This window comes from Martes martes (genome assembly GCF_963455335.1).
Source record: "Martes martes genome assembly, chromosome: 2".
Classification (NCBI taxonomy): Eukaryota; Metazoa; Chordata; class Mammalia; order Carnivora; family Mustelidae; genus Martes; species Martes martes.
Genome location: NC_137889.1, coordinates 68,092,026 through 68,114,691, shown reverse-complemented (window position 1 = coordinate 68,114,691; position 22,666 = coordinate 68,092,026). Strand labels below are relative to the sequence as shown.

Genomic DNA, 22,666 nt, shown 5'->3' with positions numbered 1-22,666 from the left:
AGGTCACATCAAGAACAGTAGAGAATTTGGAAGCATAGAGCTTGGTTCAGATCCTAAAGGAGTTTATAATCTAGAAGAAGGTCAAACATATAAAAATAACATTACAAGGCGTCAAATGCCTAAGTTTGTAAGATTTCAGTCCAGAGATTCGCATGCCAAGAAATTGCTATAGCAAGAGATAGCCAAGAAAGGCCTAATGGAGGACAAAGACTCTGAACTGGACTTGAAGAATGCACATCGCTGAAATAACTAGAAAGAGGAAGGGCGACTCCCAGCAGACCTGGACCAAAAAGAAGTAGTAGGATGTGTTCAGGAATGAGAACAGGCCAGCGTGGTAACCAGAGCACAGCACCCGCACCAGATCATAGATGGATGCCTCGTGATCAATCGGTATTCTCTGGAGAAACAGAACCAGTAGGAGATTTTATACACACACACACCAGACAGAGATATTTATCATAAGGAAGTGGTTCGTGCAATTATGAAGGCTGAGAAGCCTCACAATCTACAGTGAGCAAGCAGGAGAGCCAATAATATAGCTCAAGTTCAAGTCTAAGTTTGAGTCAAAAGGCAGAGAAGATTGACAGCCTCGCTCAAAGACAGGCAGGCAAAGAGTGTGAATTCTTCCTTACTCGGTCTTTTTGTTCAATTCAGGTCTTCAACAGATGGAATGAGATCCACCCACAATGACAAAGGCAATCTATTTTACTCAGTATACTGCTTCAAATGTTAATCTCATCTAGAAACACCCTCACAGACATGCCCAGAATACTGTTTAACCAAATATCTGGGCCGGTCAAGTTGGCACATAAAATTAATCATCCCACTTTGAGTTGAGTCATTACCAATAGATTACAAAGGACCACGATCAGTGACATGGGCAAAGCTGTACTTTATAAAATCAAACTGAGAATGGCATGGAAATGGAGTAGAGAAAGAAAAACTGAAAACACAAACAAGATAAAAAATATAATAATTGATCATGTGATAGTAAGAGGTAGATCGTCAACAAACACACACATGCGGGATTCGATTTGATATAAGGTATTCTGCTACATGATTAAAATGCGGAGTTACTCTTAAGTGCCACCCAACGGTTTAATTTGAGGTCTGGATCCAAATATAGATAGACCTCTCCAACAGGAAATGGAGAAGCAAGCCTAAGGTCCCAAAGTTCAGCGAGGAGGATGCAGATTTATAAATTATCCACATAAGGAAGACAGCCCAGTTGAGAGTTTGCCCCAGGCATGTCTATATGGACAAGCTCTGAAGACAGCTGGGCTTGAGTCAGGAAGCCTCATCAAAACTTCTCATTTTGTGATTCACTATGAAGGAATGACCACTCCTCAGTGACAGACTAACCCTAGAACATGATCAAGAGGTAGGATTACTTTAAGGGAAGAAAAGGAAGGCAGCAACACAACCAGGCCCCAGACCTAAACACAAGTTACAAGCAGATTCATCCAGAGCTCCAGGATCTGCCTCTCAAATAGGACATGCGAGGTCCTGAACGGTCACACAGTGGAGAAGTACCAAGAGAAAACTCAGAAAAGGTCAAACTTAATCAAGCTGATAAGAAATTTGCATTAACCATTAAGTGTTTAACACAACTCAGGTAAATAGTGTCCTCTGAGGCAAATCAGGGCCAACAAGTCCCATTGCCAGATTTTTTCACATTCGTTTAAATGACTACGTCTTGCTTAAAATAAGCAAAATGTCAACATTTTGTAATACACACAAATAGAGATTTTAAACACTCAACTTAAAAAACTGAATTCATGTTACAGAATAGACAGTAAGCAAGAATACATTAGACAGGCTGTATCTCCCCACAAAAAGATCAAAATAAGAGCATACACAAACTATAAAGTACTCCATGTCCTAAGAAATCTCTTTTTGTGGGTTTTTTTTTTTTTTTTCAGATTTTATTTATTTATTTATTTGACACAGAGATAGAGATCACAAGTAGGCAGAGAGGCTGGCAGAGAGAGAGGGGGAAGCAGGCTCCTTGCTGAGCAGAGAGCCTGATGCGAGGCTCGATTCCCGGACCCTAGGATCATGACCTGAGCTGAAGGCAGAGGCTTTAACCCACTGAGCCACCCAGGCGCCCCCTAAAGGCATTTTTAAAATACAACTTATATCACCATATACTTACGCAAGAATACATGTATGTGTATAAGTATGTAAACATGTGTGTATATACAGACATTTTTTTTCTATACTCATTTTGATACATTACAAAGAGAATCCTAAAATGGATGAACCCCAGATTCAAATTTCACGAACACAAACCAAACAGAAGACACTCATTTTGGGGAATGACACATAATCCTCTAATTTAATGGTTATGAACAAAGCTTGGACTCAACAAAAATATTAATCTATTCTCTAAGATAGTCAATAAAAACTTTGCCACATGAATTCCTGAAATGTTTGTGCTTCAATGACCCTGAATCATGAAACTTAGCCAAAGTATCTTATTTCACATTTTTGCACACATTTTACAAAAGTAAAGTCCACTCCTGGTACTTTCTATAAACCTGAAGATCTTAAAATTGACCCATTACCAGTATTTCAACAAAGGTAAATTAACAATACAAGAAGAGCTAAAATACACTCACTCTCTTATTCTGCGAAACCTAGTAGATTCTCTGAACTCCTTAAAGGCATGTCCTAGAATAATGATCTTAAGAAAATGTTTGGGAAAAAAAAACACTCCATAAAAACTAATTAGAAGCTCGTCCACCAACTGCAGAGTATTTTTATAGCTGTTATCAATTACTACCTTCTCTTGGGGAAAATATTAAAACCAAAAAGAACCTGAAATGTGAGGAAATGAGGCAAGACTCACCTAAAAGCTCAGAGCCTTTGCTACTATGACCTCGTGGTACACAATCTGATCACGTATTAATCGTTTCTATCTTCGGTCTTACACATTAAGAAAAAAGGTACTAATATAATTTTCAATGGTGGAACCTGTTACAGGAAGTATAAATTAGAGAAATTTAATATTTTCTTGTCTTTGACTTTCACAAAACTTTCCTATAGAAAACACTCACACAGGCCTACTTTAAGAATGTTCTCTAAAACACTGTTCTTAATATAGAAAAATGGAAAACAACCCAAATTTCCAACAATAGGAAACTGTTTAAATAACCTGTGATGTGGGGCACCTGAGTGGCTCAGTCATTAAGCATCTGCCTTCAGCTTAGGTCATGATCCCAGGGTCCTGGGATGGAGCCCCGCATCAGGCTCCCTGCTCGGCAGGCAGCCTGCTTCTTCTCCCTCTCCCACTGCCCCTGCTTGTGTTCCCTCTCTCGCTGTGTCTCTCTCTGTCAAATGAATAAATAAAATCTTTAAAAAAAAAAAAAAAAAGGAGGCTTTCATCCTGAGCTTTAAATAAACAAATAAATAAATAAATAACCTGTGATGTAATATTATACAGTCAGAATGCTCTGTATGTATGGTCATGGAAACACTCTTAAGATCTATTAAGCTAAAAAGAAAAACCAAGTTGAAAGCTGTTTACAGTAATATTGCAATATGGAGATAAATTTTGAGGAAAAACCATACAGCAGTTTCTCCAGAATATAAGATTACAGTGCACTTTAAATTTCAATATGACATATTTCTATAATGTTTGAATGCTGAATAATATGTATTATGTGTATAATCAGAAAAACTTTCACTTTAGGTTACTGATCTACTTCAAGGGGAGTAGGAGAAAAACTTAGGATAAAGAGAAAATGTAGGGTGTTAAAAACTTTTTTTTTTTTTTTAAGATTTGTTTATTTACTTTAGAGAGAGAGAACATGAGCAGGAAGGGCAGAGGGAGAAAGAATCTGAAACCACTCAGAGTGCAGTGAGCTGAGCCCCACACAGGGCTCTGTCTCATGAGCCCGAGATCACGCCCTGAGCTGAAACCAAGAGTTGGATGTTCAACCAACTGCGACACCCAAAAGCCCCAAAACTTTTCTAGAATTTCTCTAAAATAATATCCATCTCTCCCTCTCTTTTAGAAAAGTTGTACTCTTATTCTTAGAACTTCAAAATTAAGCAATACACATAGATACTAGAAAAGCCCTCTGAGCATCTCCTGTTAGTCACAGCTTCTCAGGATAAAAGTTTAGCCCAAATTCCAGTATTTATCAGATTCAACTGGATTCCTAAACAGTTGCAGACAAACTGCATTAAGTATCTTTAGTTCTAATTAAAAGTTATTACAGAATTAACAAAAAAGGTAGAGTCTTCAGACTCTAAAGATATTTAAAGGTTTTTCATCACGGAACTACGAGGAGTTAGAGATAACTATTCTTGAATCAGCAGCTCCATAACCCATTCAAACACTATAAAAACTAGATAAAAACAGAAAAGAGAATTGCCTAGAAAGGTAGCTCAGAAATAACAAATATGGGGAAATTTTCCACCTGCCTGGAGCAGGGTATGAACTCACACTAGAAATTTGTCTCCATAGTCATGGGACCTTGACAAACATGTGAACTCCCATACCTCAATTTCCTCACCCGCAAAATGAAAAAACAGGGCAGAAACCATCTCTATAGTCCTGTCAGCTCTAAAATTCTGAAAACACACCCTTACCCTATCCTGGCCAAAGGATTTCTTTTAATTATCTACCTGCAGACATCATAGAATATAAGGGTTAGAGTTGTAAGGTACATGGCCAAAAACAGCAGACTTCTGCGTGGCTCCTCTCCATCCCCGAATTCCATTCCCCAAAAGCAGCTCCCTCAACTTTTGAAGAGGTTTCTTCTAGTAATTATTTCCACATTTGTAAATCACACCTTATGTTAGTGTTTCCTGATTTTTTTTTCAATTTTAGACATGATCAAAAGTTCTTTTCTCAATCTACTGCGGCATTTATTCACCCACCCCAAGTCCCCAGGTAAAGCCACGCTGCTGAGATGCAAACAATTTAAAAATTACATATACATATATGTATGTACATATTTACATACTGTCCTGTCCCCAGTGAGGTCATGTTTTGCTTAATAAATAAGATTTCATTTCACATCCAAACAATTCACAAAATGTAGTAGGCAAAAAAATAAAAGCTTGGCCTCTGGATTAGAAATCCTGGATTTGGGTCTGAGTGCACCATATACAGGACAAAGAGCAGGAAAGTATGAAAATGTGTTAAGAAAGCCTAACTCAAAATTGGAGTTGGGACGCCATGAAAGGAGGGCTCTGATACATGTACCACATGTAACCACACTTGTGGTCACAGCTTGGGTAGTCCAGAAGGAGGAAGGTTTCCTCTCAGCCCAGCAACAGCTAGCTGCCCTCACATACAGCCAATGAGAGGCCACCACCACTTTAGACTCTCATTTTCCTCTAGTGAACTTTTGTTCAAAACAAAATCCCTTCCAACTTCCTCCTTTCCTCTGTAGGAAAAGAGGCTCAGTTGGTTAAGTGCCCACCTCTTGATTTTGGTTCAAGTCATGATCCCAGGGTATCTGAGATCAAGCCCCAAGTTGGGCTCTGTGCTAAGCATGGAACCTGCTTAAGATTCTCTCACTCTCTCTCCCTCTACCCCACCACAGCCTAAAAAAAAGAACGTTCTCCTTTGTTCTCTGGACTTGCCTATGGTTCACCATAGTTTACTTGTTCCAAATTGCAATTTTTCTGCTATTCCCAAATAAGCTCAATTTTGCTGGCTGAATAGTTTACATTTTTTCTTTTAAAAGGTTGACATTTCATGGTGTCAGAAGTGGGAACTGAAGGAGACCCCCAGAACTATGTGTGGAACACACTTGAGCCCCTTGTACTCTCTACTTCCAAGAGTTGTCTTCTTCCTTTCAATTCAGTAAGTCTCCTCTTGGATTCAATCTCCCTTCATTTGGTTGATCTGATTTTATTCAGGATCTGTTTTCTTTTTTTTTTTTTCCCTTAAGATTTTATTTATTGACAGAGAAAAAGAGAAAGAGAGAGAGAGAGCACACGCACAAGCATGGGGACCAGGAGGCAGAGGGAGAAGCAGATACCCTGCTGAGCAGGGAGCCCAATGTGAGACTCCATCCCAGGACCCCAAGATCATGACCTGAGCTGAAGGCAGACACTTAACCTACTGACCCATCCAGGTACCCCCAGGATCTGTTTTCTTAAAGGCATCTTTTTGGTGAGTATTCATTTGTTTTCTGAACCTCTGGCTTTATTTTGTTTTTAAGATTGATTTATTTGATTCTCTAATTTGCCTTTCTGTATTTTCATTGTTAGTGTATAAGAAAGCCACTGATTTCTGGACATTGACTTTGTATCCTGCTACATTACTGAATTGCTGTATGAGTTCTAGTAGTTTGGAGGTGGAGTCTTTCGGGTTTTCCATATAAAGAATCATGTCATCTGCGAAGAGAGAGAGTTTGACTTCTTCCTTGCCAATTTGGATACCTTTTATTTCTCTTTGTTGTCTGATTGCTGTTGCTAGGACTTCTAATACTATGTTGAACAAGAGTGGTGAGAGTGGGCATCCTTGTCGTGTTCCTGATCTCAATGGGAAGGGTGCAAGCTTTTTCCCATTGAGGATGATATTTGCTGTGGGTTTTTCATAGATAGATTTGATGAAGTTCAGGAATGTTCCCTCTATCCCTATACTTTGAAGCGTTTTAATCAGGAACGGATGCTGGATTTTGTCAAAAGCTTTTTCTGCATCAATGGAGAGGATCATGTGGTTCTTCTCTCTTCTCTTATTGATTTGTTCTATCACATTGATTGATTTGCGAATGTTGAACCATCCTTGTAACCCAGGGATGAATCCTACCTGGTCATGGTGGATAATCTTTTTAATGTGCTGTTGGATCCTGTTTGCTAGGATCTTGTTGAGAATCTTAGCATCCATATTCATCAGTGATATCGGTCTGAAATTCTCCTTTTTGGTAGGGTCTTTGCCTGGTTTGGGGATCAGGGTAATGCTGGCTTCATAAAAAGAGTCTGGAAGTTTTCCTTCTGCTTCAATTTTTTGAAACAGCTTCAGGAGAATAGGTATTATTTCTTCTTTGAAAGTTTGATAGAAAAACAAAAATAAAACTGGTGGCATCACGTTACCTGATTTCAAGCTTTACTACAAAGCTGTGATCACCAAGACAGCATGGTACTGGCATAAAAACAGACACATGGACCAGTGGAACAGAGTAGAGAGCCCAGATATGGACCCTCAACTCTATGGTCAAATGATCTTTGACAAAACAGGAAAAAATATCCAGTGGAAAAAAGACAGTCTCTTCAATAAATGGTGCTGGGAAAACTGGACAGCTATATGTAGAAGAAGGAAACTTGACCATTCTCTTACACCGTACACAAAGATAAACTCGAAATGGATAAAAGACCTCAACGTGAGACAGGAATCCATCAGAATCCTCGAGGAGAACATAGGGAGTAACCTCTTTGATATCAGCCACAGCAACTTCTTTCAAGATATGTCTCCAAAGGCGAAGGAAACAAAGGCAAAGATGAACTTCTGGGACTTCATCAAGATAAAAAGCTTCTGCATAGCAAAAGAAACAGTCATCAAAACAAAGAGGCAACCCACGGAATGGGAGAAGATATTTGCAAATGACAGTACAGATAAAAGGTTGATATCCAGGATCTATAAAGAACTCCTCAAACTCAACACACACAAAACAGATAATCATATTAAAAAATGGGCAGAAGATATGAACAGACACTTCTCCAATGAAGACATACAAATGGCTACCAGACACATGAAAAAATGTTCATCATCACTAGCCATCAGGGAGATTCAAATCAAAACCACATTGAGATACCACCTTACACCAGTTAGAATGGCCAAAATTAGCAAGACAGGAAACAACGTGTGTTGGAGAGGATGTGGAGAAAGGGGAACCCTCTTACACTGTTGGTGGGAATGCAAACTGGTGCAGCCACTTTGGAGAACAGTGTGGAGATTCCTCAGGAAATTAAAAATAGATCTTCCCTATGACCCTGCAATTGCACTGCTGGGTATTTACCCCAAAGATACAGATGGAGTGAAAAGAAGGGCCATCTGTACCCCAATGTTTATAGCAGCAATGGCCACGGTCGCCAAACTGTGGAAAGAACCAAGATGCCCTTCAACGGATGAATGGATAAGGAAGATGTGGTCCATATACACTATGGAGTATTATGCCTCCATCAGAAAGGACGAATACCCAACTTTTGTAGCAACATGGACAGGACTGGAAGAGATTATGCTGAGTGAAATAAGTCAAACAGAGAAAGTCAAGTATCATATGGTTTCACTTATTGGTGGAGCATAACAAATAATATAGAGGACAAGGGTAGATGGAGAGGAGAAGGGAGTTGAGGGAAATTGGAAGGGGAGGTGAACCATGAGAGACTATGGACTCTGAAAAACAACCTGAGGGTTTTGAAGGGGCGGGGTGGGAGGGTGGGGGAACCAGGTGGTGGGTATTAGGGAGGGCACAGATTGCATGGAGCACTGGGTGTGGTGAAAAAACAATGAATACTGTTACGCTGAAAATAAATAAAAAATTTTAAAAAAAAAAGATTGATTTATTTGAGAAAGAGGGGGAAAGAGAAAGAGACAGTAGGGGGAGGAGCAGAGGGAGAGAATCTTTCAAACAGACTCCCCACTGAGGGCAGAGCCTGACGCAGGTCTCCATCCCATGACCCATGAGATCATGACCTGAGCCAAAACCAAGAGTGGGCCACTTAACCAACTGAACCACCCAGGGGGTCCCTGAACCTCTGGTTTTGAAGTATGGATCCGAATCCTCTAAATTCTCTTAAGAACTCCTCCTTCTGTGACCCTAATTGGTTTTATGTTCAAAAACTACAGTCCTTCCTCATGAGCATTCTTAACTAAATGGACCAACTTGTCCAAAGATAATTTAGATCTCCAATGGCCATTATGAGGAACTTTCAACCTCCCCTTTGCTTTTTTCACAACCAAAGTAGAAGACTGCAGCTCTAAAATTAAAGAGATTGAATGGAATTCCTATTTTCGTTGGTACCTGGAGGCTTCCAAACATATCCAAGATTCTAAAATCGCCTGTTTATAAATACCGTTTCTAAATTAACAGAGGTGAACACAAACAATCAAAAGACGACAAGAATGCTTCTGAGGCCTTTTTCCCCTCCTCTGTCCTCTCTGTCTCCAGTGCTGGCTTCCCCTTTCCCTAAGGTACTGTCCTTATCTCCTCTATACCCTCCACTTTCCTAATTCCAATCCCTTCATCACTTCCCTATTTCTTCAATCCTCTCCCTACTCCTTCCTCCCACAAACCTATTACAACCTGATTTAAAATCAGACCCTCTGGGGCTCCAAATGTGAAGCCCTTAATTTCTTATGTTCCCTGGACTAAAGCTCAACTATGAGCCACGGTCAAAGATTTTCCCAAAGTAACCAAGGATCCCCACGGATTTGTTGAGGAATTTCATATGGTCAGACTTAACAACCTGGTTCCTCTGACTTCATCAGCTAAGCAATATGCTTGTCAGTGAAGGCCAAACCCAAAACTGGATGAATCTGCCAAGTGGAATGATCCCTAAAAGTCTTTAGAATTACAACCTGGGGCCAGAGAAACCCCCCCACTGCCTAATTGTCAGGGAATAACCAAACTACTTCATTTGGCAGTTACTAGGACTTTCCTAAAGTCAGTCAATTGGAATAAGATCCAGGCTTATATCCAGAAGTCCAATGAGCCCACAAATGATTACAGCTGACTCCAAATTGTTTTTAAAGAAAATTCTGATCTTCCTTTGGATGTTAAATCCACTCGGGTAGGCTTTAACTCTGTTCATTAATAGGCTGAACTGGGATGTTTCTCTTCTACTAAAAGGACAAGGATGAAATGGAAACCTGTATCAACTCCAGATTTAGGAAATTTAGCGATCTAGCTCCCATGCCCAAGATGATTCAACTAAAAAGAAAGACCACTGAAATACTTATTTTTCAACCCCAACAAATGGAGGCCTCTAAACAAAACCAAAAGCTTCCTGATCTCTACCATTATTGCAAAAAGCCAGGACAGTAGAGGAAAGACTGCTAGAAACTTAAATGTTCCAGGTGCCTTCAGCCCTCTAACCACCCTTTCCAATGTCTTCCTAATCCCAAATGACAGGACTCCAGGAACTCTAAGGGCTTTTACCAATCCTTCCCCTTCATCGACTTGGAAAAACCACTCCCCAGATTCAGAATGAATCTTTCTCTGTCCTTCCCAACACCAGAGCTACACTCTCAGTTCTCATCCCATTAAACAGCCCCTGCTTCCAAGTACTAAAGGAGTTCAAACAGTGGGACTCTCTACTAAGCCTCAACAGGTTTCTATCTCTACACCTAACCCTTTGCTTAGACCCTTTAAGGGACCCTTTTCTCTTTAAGAGCCACCCTTTTCTCCTTAGTTCCCCCACCACGACTCATTTTTTGAGCCAAGGTTTCTTAGAAAAATGTGCTGGAATTTCTTTCTCCTGAAAAGGGGAAACATTTCTAGAATTTGAAAACAGTGACCAAAATAGCCAACTAAGTGACTCAAATGACCCTTTAACATCTTTTATTTGCTCCATCCCTGGCAGCATTGGGGCTTATACCATGACACTATCTGTCCCTATTAGATCAGCTACCATCCCCCCTTATGGGCAAAATCCTCTACTACTAATGACAGAATCCACAATGTATCTCCTATTAAGATCCAAATGGATCCCCCAAAACCCCTCCCCTGAATTAATCAAAACCACATAAATAAAGAGAACCTTCAAGGCGTTAACTCAGTAATAGAAGACTATATATAAGGCCCAGGGTCTCATTATCCCTTATACCGTCCCTGCAACACTCCTATTTTACGTGGGAAGGAAGTAAATGGCCACAATGAAAGCTTGTCCATGACCTTCGAGCCATGCTGTCACCACTCCCCACACTTTATCAGCCCCCATCCCTACTGAGGGGAAATTTTTTTTCTGACTAATATATGTAGTGCTTTTTCTAATACCCCAGTAGATAAAACAGGTCAACACCTTCCCCCCACCTTACTTGGGAAGGAGAGCAAAACACCTGGATAGCAATGCCCCAGGGTTTCACTGAAAGCCCTTATTTCTTACAAGCTTTAAGGCCTGACCTAGATGATATCAAGTTCCCTAGAGTCTCCACTTTAATACAGTATGTGAATGACTTACTTCTCTGCCCCCCTTCCCAAGCCTCCTCACAAGATAGCATCCCTTTGCTAAAACTCCTTGCCAAGAAGAGACACCAATTCTCTGAGAAAAAATTACAATTTGTACAAATGCAAATACGATATTTGGAAGATCTAATCTGAGAACAAAGACTGCATCTAGAGCCAATGGCTTTTTGGCACCCTGAACTTCCCAAAGCCCCAAATCAAACATCAGCAGCCAGACAGCTACTGCAGCAACTCGATCCCAAACTTGACCGCTATGGCCCAACCCTTACACACCTTGTTAAAAACTACTAAACCTGGCCCTATCATCTGAAAGATCCAGATAACATGACTTTTTAAATCTTAAAGTTAAAATAATAATAATAATTTTTAAAACTCAGCCCTTGACACCCCAATTATCAACTCCCCTTCTTCCTTTTTGTATATGAAAAAGAAGAGAAAATGCTTGGAGCACTCACCCGAAACATGGGGATGACCACCGGCCCATAGGATATTAGAGCCAACAACTAGATCCCGTAGCCTGTAAACCCCATGCCTCTGAGCTATGCGTGCTACTACCCTTCTTATAGAGGCCACCAAGGAAATGGTCCTGGGATCCCCTCTGACCATCTTTGTGCCACATGCAGTTGATCTCTTAGCTCTCATCATAACCTCTTTTGGTAAGCTGTCTCATTTCCTATGAAATGCCCCCTCTCAAGCACCCCTTAGAGCACAGTAATAATTCACCAGAATAACCTTAGCCTTTTTACCAACCGTAGACAGACCTTTGGAATGGCCCACCACTTTGAAATGTCATGGCAACAACGTGGCTTCCTTGATTCCAGCAGAGACAAAATTAAAAACAGACTGTTTTTCCCCCAGAAATTATTGGATACCATGCTCTTACCTGCTGCTTTGGTTATGACTACGAGCCCAGGGCATTCTGAGCTTGACTCTCAGAAAGCTAAAGGAAAGCACCTTGCTATCATTTCTGCAAAGTATGGTGCCCTCCAAAGGTCCAAAAGGCACACCTCTGTTGTGGTCCAAAGGAACTCACCTCCAGAATATAATGTGGAGATATTGACTAGAGACACCCAACAATCAGCACCAGAAAGGAAAGACAATATTGGCAATCAGATGGTTGTCTGAAGCATACCAAGTGAAACCTCTTGTTTGGACCACAAAAGAAGCCGGTCCTACCAGAAATTCTAAAATTCCCACTTTTCACCGCTGTACATGCATTAAACCATTGGCCTATAAATAAAATGATAATGTTTATAAATCAGTACTGGTAGGGAAATATTAACAAGGCTTCAGAAAGTACTTACTTAACTTGTCCCACCTGCCCAAAAGAAAATCCTGGGAAACCTGTCTGCACAGCTCCTGGGCACTTTAAATTGCCTGAAGAATCATTCAAGTTTAGAAAATGGACTTCATTCAGCTTCTCCCATCTCATGAATATACATAGGTTTTGGTAATCATCTGTATCCTTTTCCACTGGGTCAAAGCCTTTCCAGGTAGACAAGCTAGTGCCTCTTCAGAGGCTAAAATCCTACTGGAAAAGATAAACCACACATAGCAAACACCTCTTGATCTCCACAAAAAGGGAGCCCATTCTACTGGCCAAATATTATGGCAAGTCTGTGCTGTTTAGCCAGTTTTATAGCATTTTCACTATGCTTATCATCCTCAGTCTTCAAGATAAGTCAAATGAACCAACGACAGACATCAAAACTCAACCGGCAGGCACCTGCCTGGGTGGCTCAGTCGGTTACGCGTTTGTCTTCAGCTCAGGTCATGATCCAGGATCCTGGGATCAAGCTCCATGTCAGGCTCCCTGCTCAGCGGGGAATCTTCTTTTCCCTCTACCCCTCCCCCTTGCTTGCCTGTGATCCTCTCTCACTCTCTCTTTCTAATAAAGAAATAAAATCTTTAAAAAAAAAACAAAAACAAAAACACTCTCAACTGGCAAAATTTGTGGAAACTCTCCAAATACCTTGCTGGTTGGTTCTTCTAAATCTCAGATCCAACCCCTTCGGAACTCATAAACTCTCACCCTTTGAGAAATTTCCAGAGGCCCCGTTAATCTAGCTTCCACCTCTTTTTACCTGCACTTAATAAATGGAGATACACTTCAGTATTGCAAATGTCTAATTACATGCCTTGAAAATAATCACGCTCTGGTACAGCAATCTTTTCACAGTGCACTCCCAGGAGATGAAGACCTCAAACACCACACCCTGCAACCTGGGAATTTTGTTTATTGGAAAAGACCTCTCCAAAAAGACTCTTTTCAACCACACTGGAAAGGCCCTGATCAAGTGTTTCTGACCAATCCTTGTGCAGCTAAAATCCAAACAGTGGACTCTTGGATCTGTGTGTCTCATATAAACAAAGCCCCCAAACCTGACTGGACCTGTACACCAACTGGGTGACCTCAAATTGAAGATTTCCAGGAACTGAAGCAGACAACAGCTGAAGCAGACAGCTTTCCCCAGGATGATGGGATCAAGCAAATATTCTTTCTGCTTTTTCTGCCTGTTTTCTCCTTCTCTCTCCTAGAGAGACAATGCCCTCCTTCACATTTCCCAGTTCCTCACAAAAGGGGGAAATGTTTCTAATTGTTCAGATTCTGTTGGATCTGCGCATACAGTCCTGACCCTGTAGTCCTCCTCACAATCTTCTCCTTCATCTCCACTGCAACCACTAACTCTTGCTGCACCTCTCAGGATTCTATGGTTTGATTCAGGTTTTCCTGTCCCTTACTTTGATCTCTCCCCTGAAGTAACTCTCAATACGACTAATGGTACCCATATGGTTGCCCATTCTCACTCCTACTTTAGGTCTGCTTGCTCTAGCAGAACAACCCCTCTCTATATGGCCTTCGAGAATGAAGTCCACAGAACAAGAGGATTTCTCCCTAACTATTCCTCAAACACCACTGACCCTTTCAAGCCAACAGTCATTTCTGATTATTCAGATTCTGTTGGATCTGCACATACAGTCCTGATTAAACCCCAATTAACAGCACTATTAGTAATCAAACCTAGCACAAATCCTACAGGTACCACCTGATTTTACCTTTGTGGAAAACGGGCCTCTCGATGGGCCTATGAATGTTTAAGCAGCTAGCAGACGGGAGGCCAATGCTTGCTAGAATTTCTAACTGTCTCTGTCCACAACCACAATAAATCTGAAGCCTCTCATTGGTTTTCCCCATTAAATCTTCACCACTGCCTTACTACCAGGAAGTACATAGGACTTTGGATTTGCCTCTGTTGGAAGGGCATTATCTAGGTTGCAGGCACTCACACCAGTGAACAAATGTGATAGCAAGCATCTGACACACATGAATAAATTCCTCCGGAGAAACAGAAACTCAAATACATACAATTAAAGAACAAGCATATTGGCTACAACAAATTCACATGACGATCCATGGTCCTTTGATCTCTTTGGCTAATTACCTTCGGCTTTAGGGTCTTGGTTTAGGACTATTATACAATTGGGGTCATTACTCTGCTCCTCTCATTTTATATAATAGTCTTTAAGCTTTGTACTTGGTGCCTATAAGCCTTTGTAGAAACAACGGTACCCAGTAAGGCAATGCTGACTGACTCAATGCATCAAGATCATCTTCAATGCTTACAACCTTGATAAGATACAGGCTTTAGATGGGAAATGCCTGACAGCTTTCCCTTGTTACTCACGTGTGGCCTCAACAGTTCCGAATCTGGAATCCACTTCGTTTGACATGGGACATGACACCCAGGAAAGGTACAGAAATGTTTCAAGGTACAGAAATGTTTCTAATAAGGAACAGATGACCCAGCTCTTGATCAGTGATGCTCTTAAAGAAAGATCTTGACCAAAAGGGAGAAATGTGAAAATGCGTTAAAGAAACCTAACACAGGGGTGCCTGGGTGGCTCAGTGGATTAAAGCCTCTGCCTACGGCTCAGGTCATGATCCCAGGGTCCTGGGATCGAGCCCCGCATCGGGCTCTCTGCTCAGCAGGGAGCCTGCTTCCTCCCTTCTCTCTCTCTGCCTGCCTCTCTGCCTACTTGTGATCTGTCAAATAAATAAAAAAATAAAATCTTTTAAAAAAAAAAGAAACCTAACACAAAACTGGAGTTGGGAAGCCATGAAAGGAGGGCTCTAACACCCATACCACTCGTGGTCACAGCCTGCACAATCCAGAAGGAAGATTTCCTCTCAGTCCAGCAACAGCAAGCTGCCCTCACCAGCAGCCAGTGAGAAGCCACCACCACTTAGAACTCTCATTTTTCCTCCAAAGAACTTTTGTTCAAAACAAATCCCTCCCAACTTCCTCCGTCCCCCTATAAAAGGACACTCTCCTTTGTTCTCTCAAATTGCCTTTGGTTCGCCATCATTTGCCTGTCCTGAACTTCAGTTCCTCTGCATAAACTCAATTTTGCTGGTTGAATTACTTACCATTTCCTTTTTTTAAGCCTTTTCCTTTTAAAAGGTTGACAGACGTATGTACCTAAAAATTCCTTAATTTCTCTGAATCTCATCCGTTTTCCTATGCAGTCTAAATATAACAGCACTCACTACAAAACAGTTAAATCACCCAGCACAAATGCAGTACCTATCTAAGCACTTTGCTGATCATGAAGCTTTACAGAAGGGTTACTTTCAGTATTTGTCTTTACTAAGAGATCAGATCGTTATAAATGAAATCCCTGACGTTATTGGTCACTCTTGAGCACCATTCCTCTACAGAGGCTAAGAGTGGGAAGTTGCTGAGACAGAGTGAAATAGATAGAAAATGGGTTCCAAGGCCAGAATCTGAGTGCCCAGTTCTTCAAAGGGCCCATGGATTGCCCTATGAAACATGTGTACACAGAATAAAGATCAAGCACCTAAACATGGATCTAAGAAAGCAATTTTGTTTTATATTGGCAGGAAGAGGAAGCTTCCTTATCAAAATTTTATTTTAGGTAATACGAGAACAAGATTTCAAAAGTCACTCCTCAGGCAACTCTTGCTTCTTCTCATTTGTGCCTATTTCTACATAATTTGTTTGCACATCTGCTTTTTGATTTGCAGACATTACCTACTGGCTCCCTACGAACTCTGTAGAGAAAGTGTGCAGAGCCAAACTTGGGATGTTATCATGCAGAACTGCCCAGTGATGCATTATTCCCAACAGTCCTTTGATTTCTAGTCTTTACAAGCAATACAACCTATAGTGTCTCTGTGTAGAGGCAAGAAGGAAGCCAGCTGGGTAGTTGGGCCTAAACTATGAGACGACTCTAAACCTGTCTCTGAATCTAGTTCACTAAAGCTGGTTTTCTTTTGCCCTTTTCACCCAACCCACACAATTTAATCCTGTTCCGAAAGCGATAGGACAAACGAAAAATGGGACCCCAAACTTAATGCATTTCAAGATAAGCGCAGGCACAATTCTTATGAGCTCGGTACAAAGGGATTAACTGCAGCTAAAAGAAACCAGCTTTTAATTATCTGAAAAGTTATCTAAAGCCGACAAGTATGCAGCATTAAAATTTATGGACTGGATCTCCTGCATAATATCTGTCCGGAGGTGAAACACTAATGTTCTCCAAATGTAGACTTCAGATGGGGTATGACAGGTTTGGGCAGGGACAACAGCCTGTCTGGTGCCAGGTGTACAAGTGAACTTGAGGTCAGGCAGGTGACCCCACCAAGCAGGCATGGTACATTAAGGAGAGGAAATCTTTTCTGTCATTAATCAACAGGATAAAGGTGATTAAGCAGGAATTATTTTTCAGTGACCTACATAATTTCATCAAGGCTGCTGTGGCTATTAGCAGAGAGCAGATGACTTCCTAATAAGATGAATTTGAGAGCAGAGCCCTTCCAGAGAAGCCTGTGGGTGGACCCAATCCGTAGGCTTACTATACTACTCCTCGGGGTTCTCTCCTGTGTGGGGTTCCTTCCTCCAACCGGGATATTTCCCGTCACTGGACGGCAGGGGCTGCAGCACTCGCTGAATGGTGGAAGATGGATCAGTTAAGACTCGATGGGATCCAGGTGGATGAAACAAAGCTCACGTGATTCCCAAAGTTCCAAGCAAACAAGACTACACCTGCTACCAACACCTCTCTCTGGCCGGGCTTGAACTAGGACCGCAGCTAGTTCCATTCTCTAGCAGAAACAGGGTTAACAAGGAAGCTTTGTTGGAGTCAGGGCGGGGGAGAGACGGACAGACACGCAGGCACACCGTCAATAACAACCACCAGGACTTGAACGCGGTTTCATTACAGACCTTATGAAATTGAGCAACAGCCACCCAACGAGTCCGCCCTTACACCAGGAGAGTACTGCAAACCTCAGGGTGGCCTCACCTCCGTCTCCTGCGTAAGGGCGAGGAGGCTTGGAAAGGAAAACTGAGCCCTAGATCTCTCCGCCTCTGGAGTCCCTCCTGTAGGACCCCCGCTCTCTGGCCTCAGGGCCCCAGGAACAAGGTGGAGTCCCGCTGACATCTTTCTCCGTCAAAACAAGCCGGCTCTCTCTCCCCCGAGGTCAGTCACCGAGTAACGCCCGGTCCCGTCGCTCTGACAGCCGCCGTGCTGCGATCCCAGGCAGCGATCTTGTTGGTGATATTCCCAGAGCAACCCCCATCCCAATACCTGCCCCTCCAGCCCAGTCGGGAGGAATGCAAGGAAAGGACCCGTCTGCTCTCCCCCTCCCTTAAGCCCCTAAAATAAAAGAATCCCTCAAGCGCAAAGCAGGATGCCACGTACCTGTCCGCGGACCCGGCTCCTCCTCCCTCCAAGTGCGGGACTCTCCGGACAAGTATCCCCAAACAGCCGGGAAAGTTTGTGCCGCCGTCCTGGGGACGCGGGCCCCCGAGCCGCCACCCGCGCCGGGCACCGGGTGGTGTGGGGAGTCGGCTCCTCCCCGCCCGGCTCCAACTCCACAAACAGCCAGGCCCTAGGAAGAAAGTAGGAGGAGGGAGAAGGTTGGAGCGCAACTTTTCGACCGTGCGTCAGCGGGTGGCTGAGCCGCGCGGCTCGGGTACTCGGCACCACTCCCCCCTCCCGACTCTGCCCTCGGGAGCGCGGGCGGGGCGAGCCGGGGAGGGGCGGGGCCCAACCTGCGCGGCCGCCCAGGGGAGCGCGCGGCCCGGCTCTGCCCGGGCCGCCGCCAGCCCCGCCCCCGCCCCTGCCCCTGCCCCGGGGACGCGCGGCCGCCAGGTGCTCAGGGGCTCGGGCTCCGCCGCGCGGCCGCCTGGCACTGGTTTCCAGGGTGAAGGGGGAGGAGCTTCGGAGGGAAACTTTCCACCGAAACTTAACCCGGCGGCGTGAAGGACACCCCCCCTTGGGGGGCTCATCTTTGGCCGCAACTGCACCCCTTCGCGCACAGCCGCGCTCACACTCCCCAGCCAAACGAGAACATAAATCAGCGCTTAAGAACCGGCCAGAGGGCTCGTCTCTCGGGTCCTGCGGAGTGGAAGAAGTCGCGACTCCAGCCGTCACGGACGTTTTCGATGTCTCTCTTCCAGAGGTCTCACGGCGGCCAGCGGCACCCTCTCCCCACTCCAGCCTTTCTTTTTGTCCCTGAGGTTTGAATTTTATAAAATGCTAATACTGTCCTAAGAGACCTGAATCAAATGATGGGACCGTTCCCCTGTTATTCTACAGGCATATTCTACCGAAGTGGGCAGGGGGAGATTTGCCCTGGGCAGACTTAATGTATCAGGGTTTGGGGGAGCGGGGCAAGGTGGGGAGGTAGGTTGTGAGGGGGGTGTTGCTTTGTTTTTGTTTTTTTTTTTAAGATGAGTCAATATTGTTGCAGTTGTGAGTATATGTGTGCGTGACACACGTTCACAGTCAAACATCCCGCCCCCCCCCACCCCCCGCCATGAGGGCTTCTTAATTTGGACAGTTCGACAGCAAAAAGGAACCATCCTCCAACTCAGGACTCCCCGGAAAATGGAACAGAAGGTTCAGAACCCATTCCCCATCCCCACTCCTTTACCGCACCCCCACCCCTACCACTGGGTTGGGTTAGAAGGGTTAGTCTTTGGCATTGCCTGAGTCTCAACAGCCTTCCCAGAGCCCAGACCTCCACCCCGGACAGCCCGGCCCCTCCTTTGCCAGCTGCCCTTCATTAGACACTTGGGTCCGTGCCCACTGGCAAACTGGGAAGGGCCGCCTTCCCCATTCCTCCATCTCCCACACCTCCCTGCGTGCTTGGGCAGCATAGTCAATGCTTTGCTTTCTGGACTTTAAATCCAGGAGAAGGAATCAAATTCTTGGGCAGAGGCCTTCTTGGCATTTTCAGGGCCCTGTGGTTGGCGTGGTTGAAACTTGAGGTAAGCCCAAACCTGAGCAGGTTGGGCCACACCAGGGCTTACAAAGGCGGATGTGGAGATATTTTCCACCTCAGCAGCATCCTGCTGGCACCTTACCAAACTCTCCTTTGGAGGAAGCATCTTCCTCCCGTCATTCTCAATGAATTGCATCCGGAGATAACTAAAATCAGGCATATCTGGTTTCAAGTTCTCTCTTGCAGCCATGGTAATGGATGATGGGAATTTCACACTTCTTTCTAAGGCTGTCTACCACTCTGCTGTGGTTCCTGGAGGGCAGCAGGAACGAGGGTTGCACGTGCTGCGATTCCTCTCAGTTTTCACCACCTGTAACAAGAGCAGACAGGTGTCTCAAGTAAAAGCTGGGGAAGGACAAGAGAGGCAGAAAGTAGAAAAGAGGAAGTTCTGCATAGCAGGTACCCTTGCCTGCTCTCATGATTGCAACATGGGGGGATCCTTCACTTATGCAACCACTATTTAGTGCTTTTGGCATGCTAGGCATTCTTCTAGGTGTTGGGGTCACAGGCAAGAACCAACACATAAAAATTCTAGCCCTAATGGAGCTTACCTTCCAGATGGGAGAGACAGATGATAAACTTGTGGACTGACAAATGATTAGAAATGCTAGGGGAGAAAAATTAGGCAGGGAGGAGACAAAAGTAGTAGGACAGGTGCTCTTTTAAATAAGATGATCAAGGAACACCTCTGGAGGAGGTGACATTAAGCAAAGGCCTGAAGGAGGTTAAGGAGCAAGATACCCCAACAGGCAACTTTCAAAGCAGAAAGCACAGCAAGTACAAAAACCCTGAGGCAGGAATATGCCTGAGTGCACCAAGAACAGCCAAGAGACCAGAGTGGCAGAATGGAGAAGGTAAAGACAGGGAAGAGGAAGGGGGGAGGGGTACAATTCTGGTGAGGCTTTTACTCTGAGTGAGTTGGGAGCCATTAGAGGCTTTAGGGTAGAAAAGTGATGTCTTCTGACACATAGCACCCCTTTGACTGCTAGGCTGAGTATAGACAGTAGTGGGTAGCAGAGACCAATTAGAAGGCTATTGAAATAATCCAAGAGCAAGAGGATGGGACTTTGACCCGGAAGATAGGGATGGAGGAGATAAACTGACAGGGACTCCTCACAGATTGAATGTCAAGTATGAAGAAAAGAAGACTCTGAGGTTTTTGGCCTGAGCAGCTAGAAGTATGGAATGCCAGAGCAAAGGAGAAGACTTCTCAAAAAAGCAGGTTGGGGCTAAAAATCAAGAAGGCCAGAGGGAAAACAGGAAAGGACACATAATTTGAACAATTCTCAGTTCCCTCAGTTTATAGATGAAGAAAATACCTACTTCATTAGGGTTGTTTTAAGGATAGCATGAATTAATGCAGTGAAGCGTCTAGCCCAGTACCTGATAAATGGTAAGCAGCTAAGAATGTTAATTTCCTCTCTACAAATAGGAATTTCATACGTATCCACTATGCCCTCTGGGGATGAAACAGAGTCATTGTTTTAGAGGAAATCAGTCTTACTAAAAGGAAAGGAAAGGGAAAAGAAAACAGGAAAGAAAGGACATGAAATAAAAATATTAAAACAATGGACTATTACTCAGCCATAAAAAAGAATCAAATCTTGCCTTTTGCGACAACACGGATGAAACTTGAGAGTATTATGCTATGTGAAATAAGTTAGAGAAATGCAAATACTATATGATTTCATTTATGTGTGGAATTAAAAAAATAAAAGGGCACCTGGGTGGCTCGGTTGGTTAAGCCTCCAACTCTTGGTTTCAGCTCAGGTCATAATCTCACTGTGGTGGAATCAAGCCCAGTGTTGGGCTCCATGATCAGTGCAGAGTCTGCTCCAGACTGTTTCCCCTTCCTCTTCCACCCCTCCCCACTTGTGTTCTCTCTAAAATAAGTAAAATCTTAAAAAAAAAATAAAATCAGATTCATAGATACAGAGAACAAACTGATGGTTGCCAGAGGAACAGGGCATGGAGGTAGGGGACAAAATGGATGAAATGGAACAAGAAGTACAAACATCCAGTTATAAATAAGTCATAGGAAAGTATTGTACAGCAGGGGAAATACAATCAATAATATTGTATTAACTTTGTATGGTGATAGATAATAACCAGACCCATTATGGTAATTATTTCACAATGTATACAAACATCAAATCACCATGTTATACACCTGAAACTAATATGATATTCTATTTCAATGTATTTCAATGTAAAAAGATAGAACATGATAGTCACTGGAGAAAAAAAAAATACAACAGAAGAAATGAAATCCAACAAAAGTGTCTAATACAATCCATGTGATAGTAGGTTCTCCTGAGTTCTACTTCCTCAAGGAGACAAACTATCAGAGTTTACTAGTTTGGGAAAGGAGTTTGAAATATGAAAAGTTTGTAGTAAAGCAGAAAAAAATACAGCATATATAATAAGTAAGGATTTTTTGTTGCTACTCCTTTATAAAAAATTATTTCAAGTGAAATATAACAGTAGAAAAAGTCGAAAGAACAGAGAATTCTCAAAAATAAAATTTAAGAAAACACAAATAGCCAGTGTATTTTAAAAGTCCAACTATACCAATTACAGCTAGAATGAGAATTATTTTGATTTATAAATTTGACAAGATTAGAAAAATTATAAAAATAATATTGTTGGATGTTGCACAGTATCATATCATGCTGAAGGAAGTTACAGTAATTTTTAGAAATGTATATCTAAATATTTAAAATGTTTATAGTTTTCAAACAAGAAATTTTGCTTCTAGGAATTTATTCTAGTATACAAATACTTGCCAAAACTTTACGTATAAGAATGTCTATCACAGGGGCACCTGGATGGCTCAGTGGGTTGAGCCTCTGCCTTTGGCTCAGGTCATGATCTCGGGGTCCTGGGATCGAGCCCCACATCAGGCTCTCTGCTCAGCGGGGAGCCTGCTTCCCCCTCTCTCTGCTGGCCTCTCTGCCTACTTGTGATCTCTCTTTCTCTCTGTCAAATAAATAAATAAAATCTTAAAAAAAAAGTCTATCACAGCATCATTTAAATGCAGTGAAAAGAAATTACTAAGTATCCAACAAGACAGAATTATGATAAGCACTAGATATTATGGTGAAGTCATGTTTTAATATTATAGGCAGATTTTTTAAAAATATTGGTGAATATTAAATGAAAATGTGTTCACATTATTATATAAAATAAGCCTACGACAAAA

General features: G+C 42.7%; 1 protein-coding gene across 1 annotated transcript in view; it reads right to left on the bottom strand.

Moving 5' to 3' along the window:
- Window positions 1-18,136, bottom strand: part of FHIP1A (FHF complex subunit HOOK interacting protein 1A) — a 244,968-nt gene extending 226,832 nt beyond the window's left edge. The window contains exon 1 of the mRNA XM_080796952.1: window positions 17,877-18,136. The gene's annotated coding sequence lies outside the window, so the exon portion shown is untranslated. The remainder of the gene's footprint in view (window positions 1-17,876) is intronic.
- Window positions 18,137-22,666: the final 4,530 nt, after the last annotated feature.